General features: G+C 46.7%; 1 protein-coding gene across 1 annotated transcript in view; it reads right to left on the bottom strand.

The window, feature by feature from the left end:
* The window catches only part of GRIN2B (glutamate ionotropic receptor NMDA type subunit 2B), a 223975-nt gene extending 217649 nt beyond the window's left edge, over window positions 1–6326 (bottom strand). The window contains exon 1 of the mRNA XM_048300227.1: window positions 6310–6326. The gene's annotated coding sequence lies outside the window, so the exon portion shown is untranslated. The remainder of the gene's footprint in view (window positions 1–6309) is intronic.
* Between the last annotated feature and the right edge of the window lie 7914 nt (window positions 6327–14240).

Here is a 14240-nt window from a genome sequence, read left to right as displayed (position 1 = left end):
TTGGACAACATGAGACCTTTACCTACCAGGAGTCACCCAATGCTGGTGACGTGGTTGGGCTGAGCAAAGGTAGATTTGATTTCAGTAAATCCAGTGTTGATGAAATGGCTCCTTGTTGTCTTGTGGTGTCCAGAACAGGCTACAGAAATGTCAGCAAACCCTGGGATGCTGTTACAGGTAGTCACTGAACATGCACATTATGACAAGTCAACAGGATCTGAAGGCCTAGTGCAATGTCCATGATGGCAAGATATGGCCAGAAAGAGATGCAAGAATTAGGATAAGCTGCATCGTTTGGAATGCAGGTTGGTGGCAGTGTGCTAAAAAAGTTATTGTCCACAGACAGAAAAAAAGCCTGACCTGGCCAAGATGACAAAGAGAACTTCTGAATATGCAGGCATCCAGCACACACCCAATATTGCCTGCATTAATGCCCACAGAGTAGGTCAAACATCCTATTCAACCATCATATAACATAGTCCCTATGTTATAATGGCATAGGACCTCTTTTTCTTCATTTGGTGAGCTATCACTTCAGGTTGACAATTTGTAGAGCCATGGGCCCAGCAGCTGGAGAATTTCTTTGACTCAAACTGTTAGTACTCCCTCTGGGACACTACAAGGGGTGCAGTGACATGGGGCATATCACGATGGGATAGAAAGTGAACACCATGACAGTGCCTACCCCTCCTATGACAGCCTCAGTGATGAACTGTGGCTGCTACCCATCGACAGAGGCTGACAGCTGTCCCTCTGCACCCTTGGCCTTAAAGGCTGCATGCTGACAGTCTTGGACGTGTGCAAATTCACGGCACAGCAACTCAGAAGATCTTCACATGCATACAAGCACCTGCTGCTGCAGCTGCTGGCCTTCCCAGATGCACAGAACAGCATGGACCCATAGGAGTGTTATTCCCTGTCTCCCAGAACTGATGGTCTACAGCAGGGAGGCAGGAATCAGTTAGTCACTTGCAGGTGGGAAAAAAAAAATCTAAGTATCTCCTCAAAAACAATAGGGCCAGAATTGCTTTTTCTCTCTGTCCAGATATACTGGGTCCCAGAGCTGAGAATATATAGGATTCTGGAAAAGGCCTGGAAAAGACCAGAAGAAAAGCCAGCAGCCCACATCCTAGGATCCCTGACAAAAAACATGCAAAAGGATAAGATGATGGGGGCTGGGTGCAGGCATCCAGGTAACATAAAGTTAACAGCTGAGTTCAACCTATTCTCTGTTTCTCAGGGAATTCCCACTGTCTCCCTCAATCTTTATCCCCCAAAAATGCAAGCTGAGTATTTTTCCTTTCTGAGCATACTAAAGAAAGACTAGGGGACCATAACAGCTACAGAGAAAGTCTGACTTCAACTGTCATTATTCTAAACAAGTAAATCTTCAAGGAAGAAGTGAGGAGGACTGTGCAAGTGGCTGCAGGAATCCCCATCTGAAATGGTCATACGTGGTAGAGGGCACTAGACACAGGTGGACCATTCTGGTCATCAGATGCTTGAGGCAGGCTAGTATTGAGTAGATCTCCACTAGACAGGATACCACTGCTTCAAAACCCAGTGATCTGAAAGGACAGCTTACGTGAGAGGCCCTGGTGCACTTGAACACGGTGCTGACATGGAGCAGACTTAGGTATCTCCTGACTGGTAAGGCAGTGAGCAGGGAAACTGGTTATGGATCATCTGCCTCTACAGTAATCCAGGAAACAAGTCCTTAGGCACACTAGCTGTAAATAAACAGGCTCACCAAAAAATACACTGAGTTGTACGCTTTCTTTGCTTAATGGAAACAGCATAATGAGACCACTGATACTGGATAACTTCCCGGGACACAGAAGAGCAATACCAGGCTGGTGACAGCCCCATCCCCCCAAACTGTCACCAGGATTTGCATTATTCTTCTCTACCAGTAGCTCTACTGCACAGAACTGAGATAACTAATCACACAATCTCAGGTCATATAATAGGCCTCAAGTTGTATGATAGCAGGCATCTTGTATATGTACAGATGATAAATGTCCTCTGGAGTTACTGCTCAAAAGACCACTTTCAGAGTTTTCATCAGAAAGGACTGTCTCCTTAAAAATCTGCTCTTTCTTTTGAAATCTGACAGAGTTCAGAACTGCTTGGTGCCTCTGTGTGTTGCAATCAAAGAAGTACAATCTCCTTCGAGGGGGTGAATAGGAACAACTGGTTTTGATATTAACTACATATCTGACTGTCATTGCATCTGTGACATTTTTATTTTCAAACTTCTCTTGATGGCTGCAAAGGGAACTGCAGAGACGCTGTATTGACCTGAAGCCTGTGGGCATCTTACAGCACAGCGACAAAGTAACAGCAGCCCCTCCTCACCAGCCAGCAGTCATGGGATCACAGGATAATTCAGGCTCGGAGGGACCTCAGGAGGCTCTAGTCCAATCTCCTGCGCAAAACAAGGTCAGTTGTGAGATCAGAACAGGTTGCTTAGGTTTTTAACCAGATGAGTCTTGAAAATATCCAAGGATGAAGACTGCACAGCCTGTCTGGGCAATCTCTCCCCTGCCCTCCTTGTCCTCAGCCAATTCCTGCAGAAGCATGGAAGTATGCTCCACAGGGTCTTTGAGCCCAAAATTCTGAGAAAGACCATGTTGGCTGGAAGGACAGCCCCCTTGTTTACCAGCATGCCTTCACAAGGTCATGAGGAAGCCTGCTCCAGAATCCCCACACCCTCACGTCCCATGTATCTCTTCAAAACCCTGGTCAGTACCAAGACAGGGTGCCCATCCTCCTCATCACCTGCTTTGCCCACATCCCTGCACAGCATCAAGATGCTCACCAGCTCCCTATCTCCACTGTGATTATTGTACCCACCCTCGTCCCCCAGCTCCCCCTTCTCCTCCCAGTGAACGTTCACTAAATTGTCCCCTCCTTGGATATTGCATCTGAATGGTGACAACAGGGTTGCCAAGCAACATGAATCCTCCAAGCAACCAACCATGGCAGATCACAGCAACCCATTGCAAACCCACTCCAAAGCTTATGAGCCTGACACCATTTTGTCTTTTAGCATCTCTTCCATCCAGCCATAGCTCAGCTCCACTCAGATCCATCCTCTTCTCTTCCCTCATCAACCAAGAGCACCATCCCAGGCACTCCTGCCATTTCCAACCTAAGTTACAATTCTATGCAACATACTAAAGGTCAGCTCCCTCTCATCAGACCAAGACAAATTATTCAAGTGCCCACTACCTGCCCTAAATCCTCCTTCCGCTCAACAGTATTGTTGCAACACAGAGTATCTCCTCCAGCCTCACCCCAATCTTTCAAATGAAGCAAAATGTTTTTATCTGCCTTTGGAAACACACCTTGTTCTTGCAAACCTTCAGCAGATGCAATGACATGATCATCCTGGGGAGGACAGTGGTTCAACCAGCCACCAGAGCCACAGGGCAGGCAGACCCCAGTTGGGCACTTTTGGAACAAGCTCTTCAGGGGCTGTAAAGCACGATAAGCAGGAAACAAATACACAGCAGCCAAGATCCACAAGTGACTGTTTGCTGCTCTTTATTCTGTCTCTTTTGCTTTTCTTCAGGTGCTGGTCACAGCACCTCCTGGGACCAGCACTAGTGGCTCCCAAACACCAAATTCCTTGTCTCACAATCACATAACTTCCTGTACAAGGAAGCTGGAAACAGAAGGTCGTGTCTATGCTTCACTCCCTTGGAGTTGTTAAGCAGATACTGTGAGCAAATGAGAGGCAGTAAACTCTTGGAAGGCACTCATGGCACTCAGGAGAAATTGAACTTGGCCTTGCTGCCTGCAGTCAGCTGAGTTTAGAGCTGGTGGAGATTTCAGGATGAGCCAACTGCTGTCTTCACTCAGCACAGCTGAGAAAGGGGCTTCCCAGGCTGCCTTGGGCAATCTCAGAAACCATCCCAGGAGAAGGCTGAGCTCAGGGGCTTGCATGCTGGCACCATCAGCCTGGCGTGTGTGGCCGTATGAGGGCAGCCCCAATAGCTAAAGGGCATGCTGTTTTTACCAGGTGCATCACCATTAGGGGCTGGGATCACCTCCATGGTTTGTTCCAAGTTGACCATCTGGGGACAGAAGACTTAAAGGCCACTTCTTTCCAATGCACATTGCCTTTTGTCCTGACTGAGGGACTTGAGGAAGAATGTTGGTTTCCAAATTGATTGCTAGGTTTGACAGGGCATGTCTGCACTGCTACATGATATAGTACACTGACATTAGAAAATCCTAATTGTGGCATATAATGATGCCAATGTGGCATTGCTCTGCCATTAATCAGCCATGTGCACTAGTTTGCTGATAGGAATTGTGGATTTGGTCTGTCCACCTCCATCTCCATTGGCTGTACAGTCATGCCCTTGTACAGATGTATTTTAACCAAAGCTAACTGAAAGGGTTCAGATTAAGTAAATCAATCCTTCCACATAAAGAGGCTGCATAGACTTAATTAAATTGATAACTGGGCCAAGCTGAACTAAACTAGTGCAAATTTGGTATAGACAAGGCTTTATTTTTCTTACTAAAATCATTAACTAATCCAAGCTTTGACTGGCATTAACTGCATGGTAACAAAAGTGAATACTCATTCCAGTCTTCTAGTGTCTCTGTCTCCATCTGGCCTCAAATATAACACTTGGAAGAGCTGGACACATTCCTGAACCTGCTCTCAGAATTAGTATTTATTGTTTTCTTACCTGAAGCCCAAAGGACTCAGTAAAATTGCTGCTTTTTCCATAAAAATAACTTTATGGAAGCATCTATACAACCATTCCTCACAGAGGAGTTTGAGCAAGTCTCGCTCTTACAGAGAAGCTACAATTTCTGAAGAAGCAGCAGTTAACCAAATAATTCTGTTCCAGCATCTCATCTATGGACCCAGTATAGGGATGATGGTATTATCCTATTTTTCTTTCTCAGCTAGTTAATAGGAAATCCCCTTTCAAAGGCAATTTCCATTTTAAATCACCCACATTAAGAGAGACATGTTTAATACCAATAAATCCGCTTTCTTAAAAGAGACATAGAAGCCAGGCTCGTCGGCTGACTAAATCCTATCCCCCCACCCCCATTCCTGCCTTGCAATCTGTAGATCTCGGGGAAGGGTGATCTAAGACAGCTGTAGTTAGCTAGCTACACTTCTGAGCACTAAGCTGCTCCTCGCTTTGTATTCACTCTGTGCCAAACCAAGGTCACAGGGACACGAGGAGCTAAAAGACTCTTCTTGCTGTGGGTGTTTCAGCCGGAGATGCTTGGAGGCTGGGCTTCCACACACCTCCCATGGGAGCCTCTCCCTACATCAGTCTCCCACTACAAGTCAGTGTGGGGTGAGTGCTATCTAAAGGCTCTGCAGATGAAATTACTTTTTCTCCTCAAAGCTTTTTGGAGCACACAGAGGAGAGCCAGCCACCAGCTCCCAGAGGGATCACTGTGCCCAAAACACATGCCCTAAGGGTCCCTCCTCATCTGTGGGGACCCTACTCTATCTTCATCAGTGCTTGCCCTGTCCAGAGGGATTTCTAGCCTAATTGCTCTTGCAGACAGTCGTACCACACCTTTGGCAGAGAAGCGGGTGGCAGTCTTTCCAGGTCTCTTGTGTGCCTAAAGCCGCAGCCAGCAGTGTGGGCAATGCTAAGGCAATATTCCATCAGAAGCCAGAGAATGGCGACTTCAAAGAACCCTCACAAGGTCAGGGGCTGTAGTGGCGTAGGTATCTCACTTGTCTGACAGGAAGAGACACAACTGAATAAAGTCCCTGTTGCTTCCCCCTGCTGTGACAAGTATAAGGAACAAAAATTACAAAGTAAGATAAGGCTTAGGGAGGAAAAAATCAAAACCAAGGTACAGCAGAAAACCTTGGTTTGGCTGTTCTTAGGGCTGCCAAGCACTGCCCCAAAGCCACCCATGTGATTTTCCCCTGCCTCATCATGCAGCTCCCATAGCCAGACCTCCTGCTGGCAGAAATAATGCTGTGTCCCTGCAATGGCCTCTCATGGGAGACAACAGCCAGCTCCCTTCATTGAGATGAGATCATGACACAGCAATAGGAATCCTGAAAATTACTCTGAAATCTTCTATCTGTAGCACATTTAATCATGCATTTTTCCAGTTGAAAGTCTGAACTATTTATTTGACAAAACAATTCTTGTTTGTTTGAAAGCAAAAGGGTCCATTTGCTCTGGACACATCCCTGTTCCCCCACCAAGTACACAGGCTCCAGCTCTGCAAGCACCCCTATAGGTAGTGTAGTCATGCACAGGCATGCCAAAAAAACCATCACCATCAGCAAGTACCTACCTGTGTGCCTGTATGAAGGAGGGCCCCTCAGAGTGGTGAGACTGAGCCCAGTGACCGGGGAGGACCCTTCAAGTAATGTCCCAACCCTGCAGCAAGACCCTTACAACCAGATCCTTCCTTCCAGGATCACTGCTCCAACAAAGCCTGTTGATAGAGGAACATTTCAAAAAGAAGTTTATTTCTTTAAGGAGCATAAAGGTAAGAACAGAAGACTCTTGTTTTGTGCTTTATTGTTTAAAAAACCTTGCCCTCATTTTGCTCCATGAGTCTGTGGCCGACTGAGCACCGCTAAGCAGCAAGGGCAGTTCTTCCACTGTGGGAAACCGCCCTGCCTTTACTGGAGCAGGAAGCCATCCTCCTCCTCCCTCGCAGCAGTCTTTCCAGTCTAGATAGCATGGATAATTATATCTGTTTCCATGCTCTGCTTAGCCAAAATGGTATTTCTTAAACAATTCCATAAACACAGACAAGAGCACTTTGCTTTCAATCTTGTACTTATTTTCTACCTGATAATAAGATCCATTTCTTGACCTGAAAGTGAATAAACCTTAAAAAAACCTGAATCCTGCAGTCAGTGGAGAGGAGAAGGAAGGGAAAAAACATGAGTTGGGGGAGCTTCATGGCTTTCTGCTCTGCAACTTGTCATAATAGGTCATAGCACTTAGGTTACATTACAACACAAGACCAATGAATGATATGTAGATCAGGGTAAAGCATACAAAGATTAATATAAATTTTATGCAACAGCTTGCTTAAATACTGCTTCTAGGGGAAAATAAGTTAAGGAAACAGTGGGAGGGAGAGCACACAATCCTCGCTTTCTGTTATTCCAAGACAATTTTAACCTGTTCAGTGGACAAAAAATCTTGCTTGACCAAACTATTTTTGCTTTAAAAAGACAAATTAGTACCCTAAGTAACTTCTACCATGCCCCAGGGTGGACTTAGGTGCGTGCTGGAATGTTCCTATCTGTCTGTATCTGCACTGAACTGTTAAGCAGATGCTCACTGAGGAGAAAATAGACTGCAATAAACTGGCACTGACACAGATCTGAATCGCTGGAACTGCTATAGAGATAAAATTCATTTAAGAAATGTGGTTTCCATTTCCATTTTCCTTTAATAAAAAGCTATTGAAACATTAAAAATATCTACTATTTCAAACAGCATACTATACACATAAGAGAAGAAACAGACTTCATTTTATTATGTAAAATGTAATACAGCCCGATACTGCACCTCATGGAAGAGCCAAATTAATGTCCTTTTTCAGAGCAAGGAACAGATCCTGTTCTCACCTACAGAGCTGACCAACAGTTAAGGTCTGGTCCATTTTCAAAGCCACAGTCAATGTATGAGGACACACCACAGACCCCAACAGGAGAACTGCGTGTGGGAAAGAAGAGACCATACAGTGCAACACACCCAAGTGACGATCTCTAGGTATGCTGACAGTGGACTGCCCTTCCTCCCTCAATCAACCTCCTCTCTGGTCTTACTCTCGGTGCTCTATCCCAGTCACTATGCAGTGGGAGCCAATATACTCTCGTCACTTTAGCACTGCTCTTCCCAGGGGCAAAACCCTAAAACAGTCAATTCTTTGATCTTCGTGCAAATCTCTCCAAGTCCTGCCCAGGCTGTTTCGACAGCATGTAATGAGCTCCTGTCCTGTGCAATGAGTAGTCAGGACAAAACCCCAAAATTACACACATAAATCATTTGCTTCTCTCATGATACTGAGAACAGTAATTATTCTGCCAAATTAACCTGCCTCCAAATCAAGCCTTTGGTCTTGCACTCTAGGAAGATTTAAGAGTATGAATTTGAAGTACCCTTAGTACTCAGATGAGATCAGAAGCAGGAGTGGAAAGCTATAATGGAGAGCTATATGCTCCTGCATCCCTTCCAATAGCCTGTGTAAGCCAGGCTGACAGCTCCAGAGCTGGTGGTTAGTTGTCACACCAGTCTTCTAGAGATATGTGAAACCTGAACAGATACAGCACCCTAAATGCCTGTCATTATGTACCAAAAAGAAACATTGCCATGCTAAGCTAATAGATGATCAGGTCTTCTTTAACAATGTGAACAAAGATCATCATGGACACTATAAATTGCTGCATAATTTCAGCTCTGAAGAGTTTTACATACCATTTTTACTGGCTATGATCCCCCCACACTCCACCTTGTATATTTCTCCTGGGAAACATTCAGCATCACAGTGCCCAAGTCCCATCTCTTCCTGGTCCCTTGTATTCACTGCCTTGCACCACCGTGTTGTACAAGAAACATGGTCCAAGATGAAACATCACCCTTGTTGCTGCAGAAGGTTTCCAGGTCACTAGCAGAGGATGGCAACTCAGAATTAGCAAGAACATCAAGATTGCCAGAAAATTAGTATGAGGCTCATAGCTATACTGAGATTTTGGTCTCTAGGAAGAAGCTAAGCAGCCATTTCCTTATAGCCACACTTTGAACGCTCTTGCAGTGGCGTAAGGAAAGCCAAAAATACCACTGCTCTTTTCAATAATGCCTTGAAAAGTATTTGTGATGGAGAAGAGGAAAGTGCCGCATTTGGGGGAGGTCCCTGATGCAAGACCCTTTAGGTTCTCAGGGAGCAGAAGGGGCAGGCTGCTCCACAAGGAAAAGCAAGAAAAGCTGGGCGCTGCAGGACCACACCATCACCAACACAGGCACAGCACCTGAGCAAAGCCAGTACAGCAGTCACCTTACAACCAGAAATCAAGTCCAAGGTCAGTCCAGGAAACGGCGAGATTCATCAAAGCTCTGCTGCTCACTGCACAGCTCAGACTCAGAGTAAGGCTGAGGCTAGAGGGCACCCCAAGGCCAAGGAGCAGTGAGGGTGCATGGGTGGGGGTTCCAGGTGAGGTGCTCAGGGCAATTGCAGCCCACCAGAGCAGTGGGGCTCGGCAGAAGCTCACAATACTCAATTTCCCATGTATGGGCCATGAGTCAGCTTCCACGGCTGCTGCTCCAAGTTTTTCACCTAGCAACAAGACAGACGGATGGATAGGGGGGTGTTAGGAGAGATGCTGAAGCAAAAGGAGATGAGAAAGACAGAAACTAAATTGTCAGGGAGATTAAGAGAAAGATGCAATGCCTGAAGCTGCTTGAGCTTCTGAAGGACAAAGTTCGTGGGGAGCAAAGTCCCTTCTGCACTTCAGCCTTCCTGGGAAAGCTTCCTGGGAACACTTCTCATGGGGTGAGGGACACATTCAGCTCTCTCGAGCCACACTGCAGGTCCGTGGGCTCATGTGCATGTTGAAAGCTCAGCACCAACTCATCTGTGACCAAAGGCTTTGTCATTTGCAGTGCATGAGCTTACCCTGAATCTGCTTCGCACCAGGCAGCACAAAGTGCTCTGTCAAAGGGTAGCCATGAGGCAGTTCTCACCATGCCCACTGAGGAATGACAAGTGAGCACTACCATAGCTGATTTTCAGCTGGTTGAACTGAAGCCACTGGGAGGGTTGGAAGGCATGACGCCAAGAGCTGCCCAGAGGACTGGCCCCATCCAGGGCCAGAGCCAGAGCCAGAGCCAGAGCCTTGTACCCTCCCCCAGGACACACTATGCTGCAGCCTTTCCTGCTGGTGGCAGGCTTAGGATCAGGGAGAATAGCCAGGCTGCTTCACCACCTCTTCCCAAAGGAGAGGGTGCTCTCAGAGACTTGAGGGTCAGCACTAGGGAAGGCTGTGCCTCCTCAAGCTCTAAAAAAAGGACTTTGTTCCCGCTCAGCAATTTTTTCCCATCTGGGCTAAATCCACTCTTAGAAAGAGATAGCTCTATCTCCAGGGAAACAGGCTCTCAGCACTCACAGGGACTCAGCCAGCTCCCTCTCTCCTTTTGCTATGGGGTCACTCAGCAGTGAGGCTGAGGCACCCAGGCACCATGGGGCATCAGGCTCCTAGGGCCACCCCAGGTCTGGAGCTCTGCATCACAGGATGCTCCAAGGCAACATGTGATGGTCTCTGTGCTGGAGCTACACAGGACCTTCGTGAGCTTGCCCAGCTCTGGAGAGCTCACACAGAAGTGATTACAGAGATTGACCATGCTCAGAAGTCTCTCATTACTAAGACTGACTCGTGCAGTTTGCTTTGAATCTTCTTATTTGCCCAAAATAGCTTCATGTTCTCAGCACCAGTTTTTTTAGCAAAATCACTCACTGCCCTCCTTCCCACCACAGAGAGCCAGACATGTCCTGCTCACCGAGAAGTCCTCCCTAGCTGCGCTACACCATCCCTGTCCCCCCTCACAATCACCCTCCATCCTCTCCCCTTCTGGCTACAGCAAGTCCACGGGATGCTTTGGGCAACCTGGGGAGCCAAAACAGCTCAGAGGGGGTCAGGGTGACAAGAAAACAGCAGAGCTCATTGCAGAGCCCCACAGGCTCCTTTTCCAGTTAGCTCAGGCCACTTATCACCTCCTCCCCATGCCTGCCCAATCTCTGGGCAAACAATTCATGTCAAGGTAGAGGAAGGTTTCACCTAGCAGTTTTTGTTTTCCCTCTCTCTAGGATCAACCCTCAAATCTGAGACCCAAGGAAATTACTCCAGCAGCTACATTTTGGGGATCTGAGAGGACTGTTCTGCACTAGCATCTGAGCTAGAAAGGAAACAGTCCACAAGGGTCTTCTGAGCTCCAGTCCCCCCACCCATGCATGGACATGATACCTCTCTTATGGGTACTGTCCCAGGTAACCCACCCTTCCCTGCTTTGAGGACCAATTTCCAAATCTGTGACCGCTGCTTCTTTGCTTAGAAGCAGAGACAGCCAATGCACCCCGCACTGTGTTGCAGGAGAGTTATACCCCGGTTTCCATACAGCCCTGCCATCAGGTGTGCCCTGCTGGGACCCCAGTCAAAGAGGAGCACACACGGGCAGTGGGCACACTGCCTTCCTACCCCCCAAACTTTGGGGCAGAGCACGGTGCAGGAGCCCAGCCCTGACAATGCCCGCCCAGAGTTCGTTGCAGGATCTGTGCCTTATCTCGCCTCAGCATCTGAAAGCAGACTTTGGCTAAGTCCTACATGCTGCTATTTAAAGTAAGCCAATTTGTATTCATTCTGCTCACTACATTCACCAGTTGTTCTGAATTGTGTTTGAAGCTGAAGGGAAGAGGAAATGTACAACAAGAAAAAATTATACACTGGTAAATTTTGTGCTAATCCCTTCTCCTCCCATTATCGCTTCCCCTTTTTTTGGGTTTCTTTTTGTTTTCTGTGTTTTATGTATTATTAGCTTTAGCATAATTTTGACTGAGAAAATACGTAGCTGATAGGATGGACTAATTACACTACCTAGAAGAATTAATTACACCATCTGTGACTGACAGTGGAGCCTGACTTGTTGCTTCCTGGTAGATGGAGCTACAACACCAGCTGCCCCGAATATTTCCCTGTAGAAGGCAAAGGAGGAATTACTGTAGGAAGCATCATTTAAAAGCCATTACTTCTCTTTTTGAGCAATTTAATGTCATTGGGTGACCTAGCCTGGCTGGCCGAGTCAGGGATGAGGCTCATTTGTCTTCCCTTGTGATCTTTCTACAGATATTTCTACACATATCCTGGCCCTCTGTCACTAGCAATTATGGGGCTCAGTCAATCCTAAGAGCTAAAATGGGCCAGGGCCCATTTTCAAGGCAAGTGGCACAGTGTGACTCATGTTCCTAGAGCTACCCTCCTCTTCTACCCCTTCACATTTCCTGGAACCACCTCTCTGGACAAAGCCATCCATGAGCTGGAGCCAGGCTTTGCCTGAAAGTTGGCACAGCCTAAATATGTTTTGGGGGCTGCATTAACAGTGTGATGGTCGGGATCATCACAGGACATCCAATGCCCTGACTCTGCCTGGTGTTCTCACAGAGACTCCTAAGACCAGCATTTGCTGTTGTTCACCAGCTATGGGTGGGATGGGAGGGCAGCATTCCCTCAGCATTCACTGTGCATGGACAAGAAGCCACCAAACCTCAGGGGAAGCAGGGAGCTGGAGGCAGTGAGGTTTTTCCTTCCTGGAAAGACTGCATCTGTTACATGTTCACCCACCGAGCCCCATCTGCCTGCTGCTGGTCTGCCATCAGCAATGGACTCTGACTGCAGCCCTGAAAGGACTGGGGCAGCTTTGGTGTCTGCAGCCAGCTGAGGATCTATCCTGGTTTATATCCTGTCTTACAGTGGGCCTGCTGAAGATTGTCATGGCTGAATGTGGGTGATGGAAGATCTGTGCAGATGCACAGCCTTGAATGTGTGTTTTCAGCTAAGGGAGAGGAGTTGTGCCCACGTGGGTCAGGAAATTTTAAGTAGTCATGCTTTAAGGTAGCTGTTCCTGCCCTTTTTGCCTCCAGCTCCGCTGCAGTTCTTTTCCTCCCACTCATCTTTTAAGCCCACTCAATTTACACAGAGTAAGCTGCAGTTATGTTAGAGCAAACCTCTTGCCTGCATAAACACATCCCTAACCAAAATTCAGGACCCCCAGCATACAACTGTACGTATAGCCCTTTGCTGTTGTTTGTCAGGCACACATTACATGGACAAAAACCCTCACTTTCCAGCCCTTGATTCCCAGTTTTAACTAGGGATCTGGTTTCTCTCAGTGCTGAACAACTTAGTGATCATTAGCCTGAGAAACCTGAATTCTTCTCTAGATAATCAAGGAAGAGCTCAAGAGATCCACTGAGACTTTATGTTTGCTTGACTCAGTTTCTGCCCTGGGTCTTGAACAGCATCTAAATCATATTTGGGTTAAGCCTCAAGGAAACACACACTAGAAGGACACAGACAGATCCTGGGGAATTCCCAGGCTCTCACAGGGGAGGTGAGCTTTATTTTGGAACTGATACTGGGAAAGGTCTGTGATGGCAACAAAGGAATGTCAGTGCACAACAATGCTCCTGCCTTAACCTGTAGGCAGGGTGTTGAGAACAGCCCACAACTCTCTAAAGGGCTTTTTTAACATCATGAAATTCTTTGGTGGGTGCTGAAATAACAAGGTACTAGTCCTGCACTGCCAGAGCAAGGACTCATGTCTGGCTTATAACAAATATTTGCATAGATGCATTGCACATGGGACAAACTTCCTGAAATCCTTCTCTTCTGGAAAGGAGAGGAGCTACAAAATTCGGTGGTTTTTCTTCCTTCCTCCCCAGGTAATCCTTGTGCCTCTCATTCTCATTGAAAGAAATTCTCCACCTCCCACTTGGGAGTGCTTTTCTTTGCAGCCTATGGCCACTCCCAGCTCCAAGAACATGCCACCAGTTTCTCTTGGAATGACTATTTTCTGCATCTTGACAAGTTCTGTATATGTGGGTGAAGGGTGGAAGAAGAGCAGGCTGGAGTAGAGATGGAGAGCAGAAAGGAGATGTGGCAGTGAAGAAAGAGGAACAATAAGCCAGAGAAGGTCTAAGGAAAGGGTCTCTACATGAAGTAAAAGGATGTCTGATGAAGGGGAACAGTCACTGGGGAACAATAGGAAAAATCCGGGGAACAGCAACAGCAATGCAATGAGTGAGCAAAATGAGAGAGGAAAAGAGGAGCAGATGCACAGTGAAATGACAGGGAGATGCCAGTCTGCTGTTTGCAATTCTGGAAATAGTGATGGGCTGAAGGATTTGGACCTGCTACAGGATATTCAGGCACATGTTTTTCAAGAAACTGTTCCTGCATCTTCAGCTGGGTATTTCTGCAACCTTGAAATGTCACTTTATTTCTTTATACCTTCACTTACTTACCTGTCATTTAGAGGTAGTGATAATATTTCAATCACAAGAGCATGGGTATACTTAAGCAAAAAAGCTGCAAGATCATGGGTGAAATTGCAAAGTATTGTTACATTTAGTCAGATTTCACACATGTACAGACATGCTCAAAGGACCTCATATATTAATGACGACATGTATGTAGATTCAAATATATCACAAAG

The sequence above is a fragment of the Corvus hawaiiensis genome, chromosome 4, assembly GCF_020740725.1.
Source record: "Corvus hawaiiensis isolate bCorHaw1 chromosome 4, bCorHaw1.pri.cur, whole genome shotgun sequence".
Taxonomy (NCBI): Eukaryota; Metazoa; Chordata; class Aves; order Passeriformes; family Corvidae; genus Corvus; species Corvus hawaiiensis.
The sequence above is the reverse complement of the archived record's forward strand: the minus strand, read 5'-3'. Positions and strand labels throughout refer to the sequence as shown.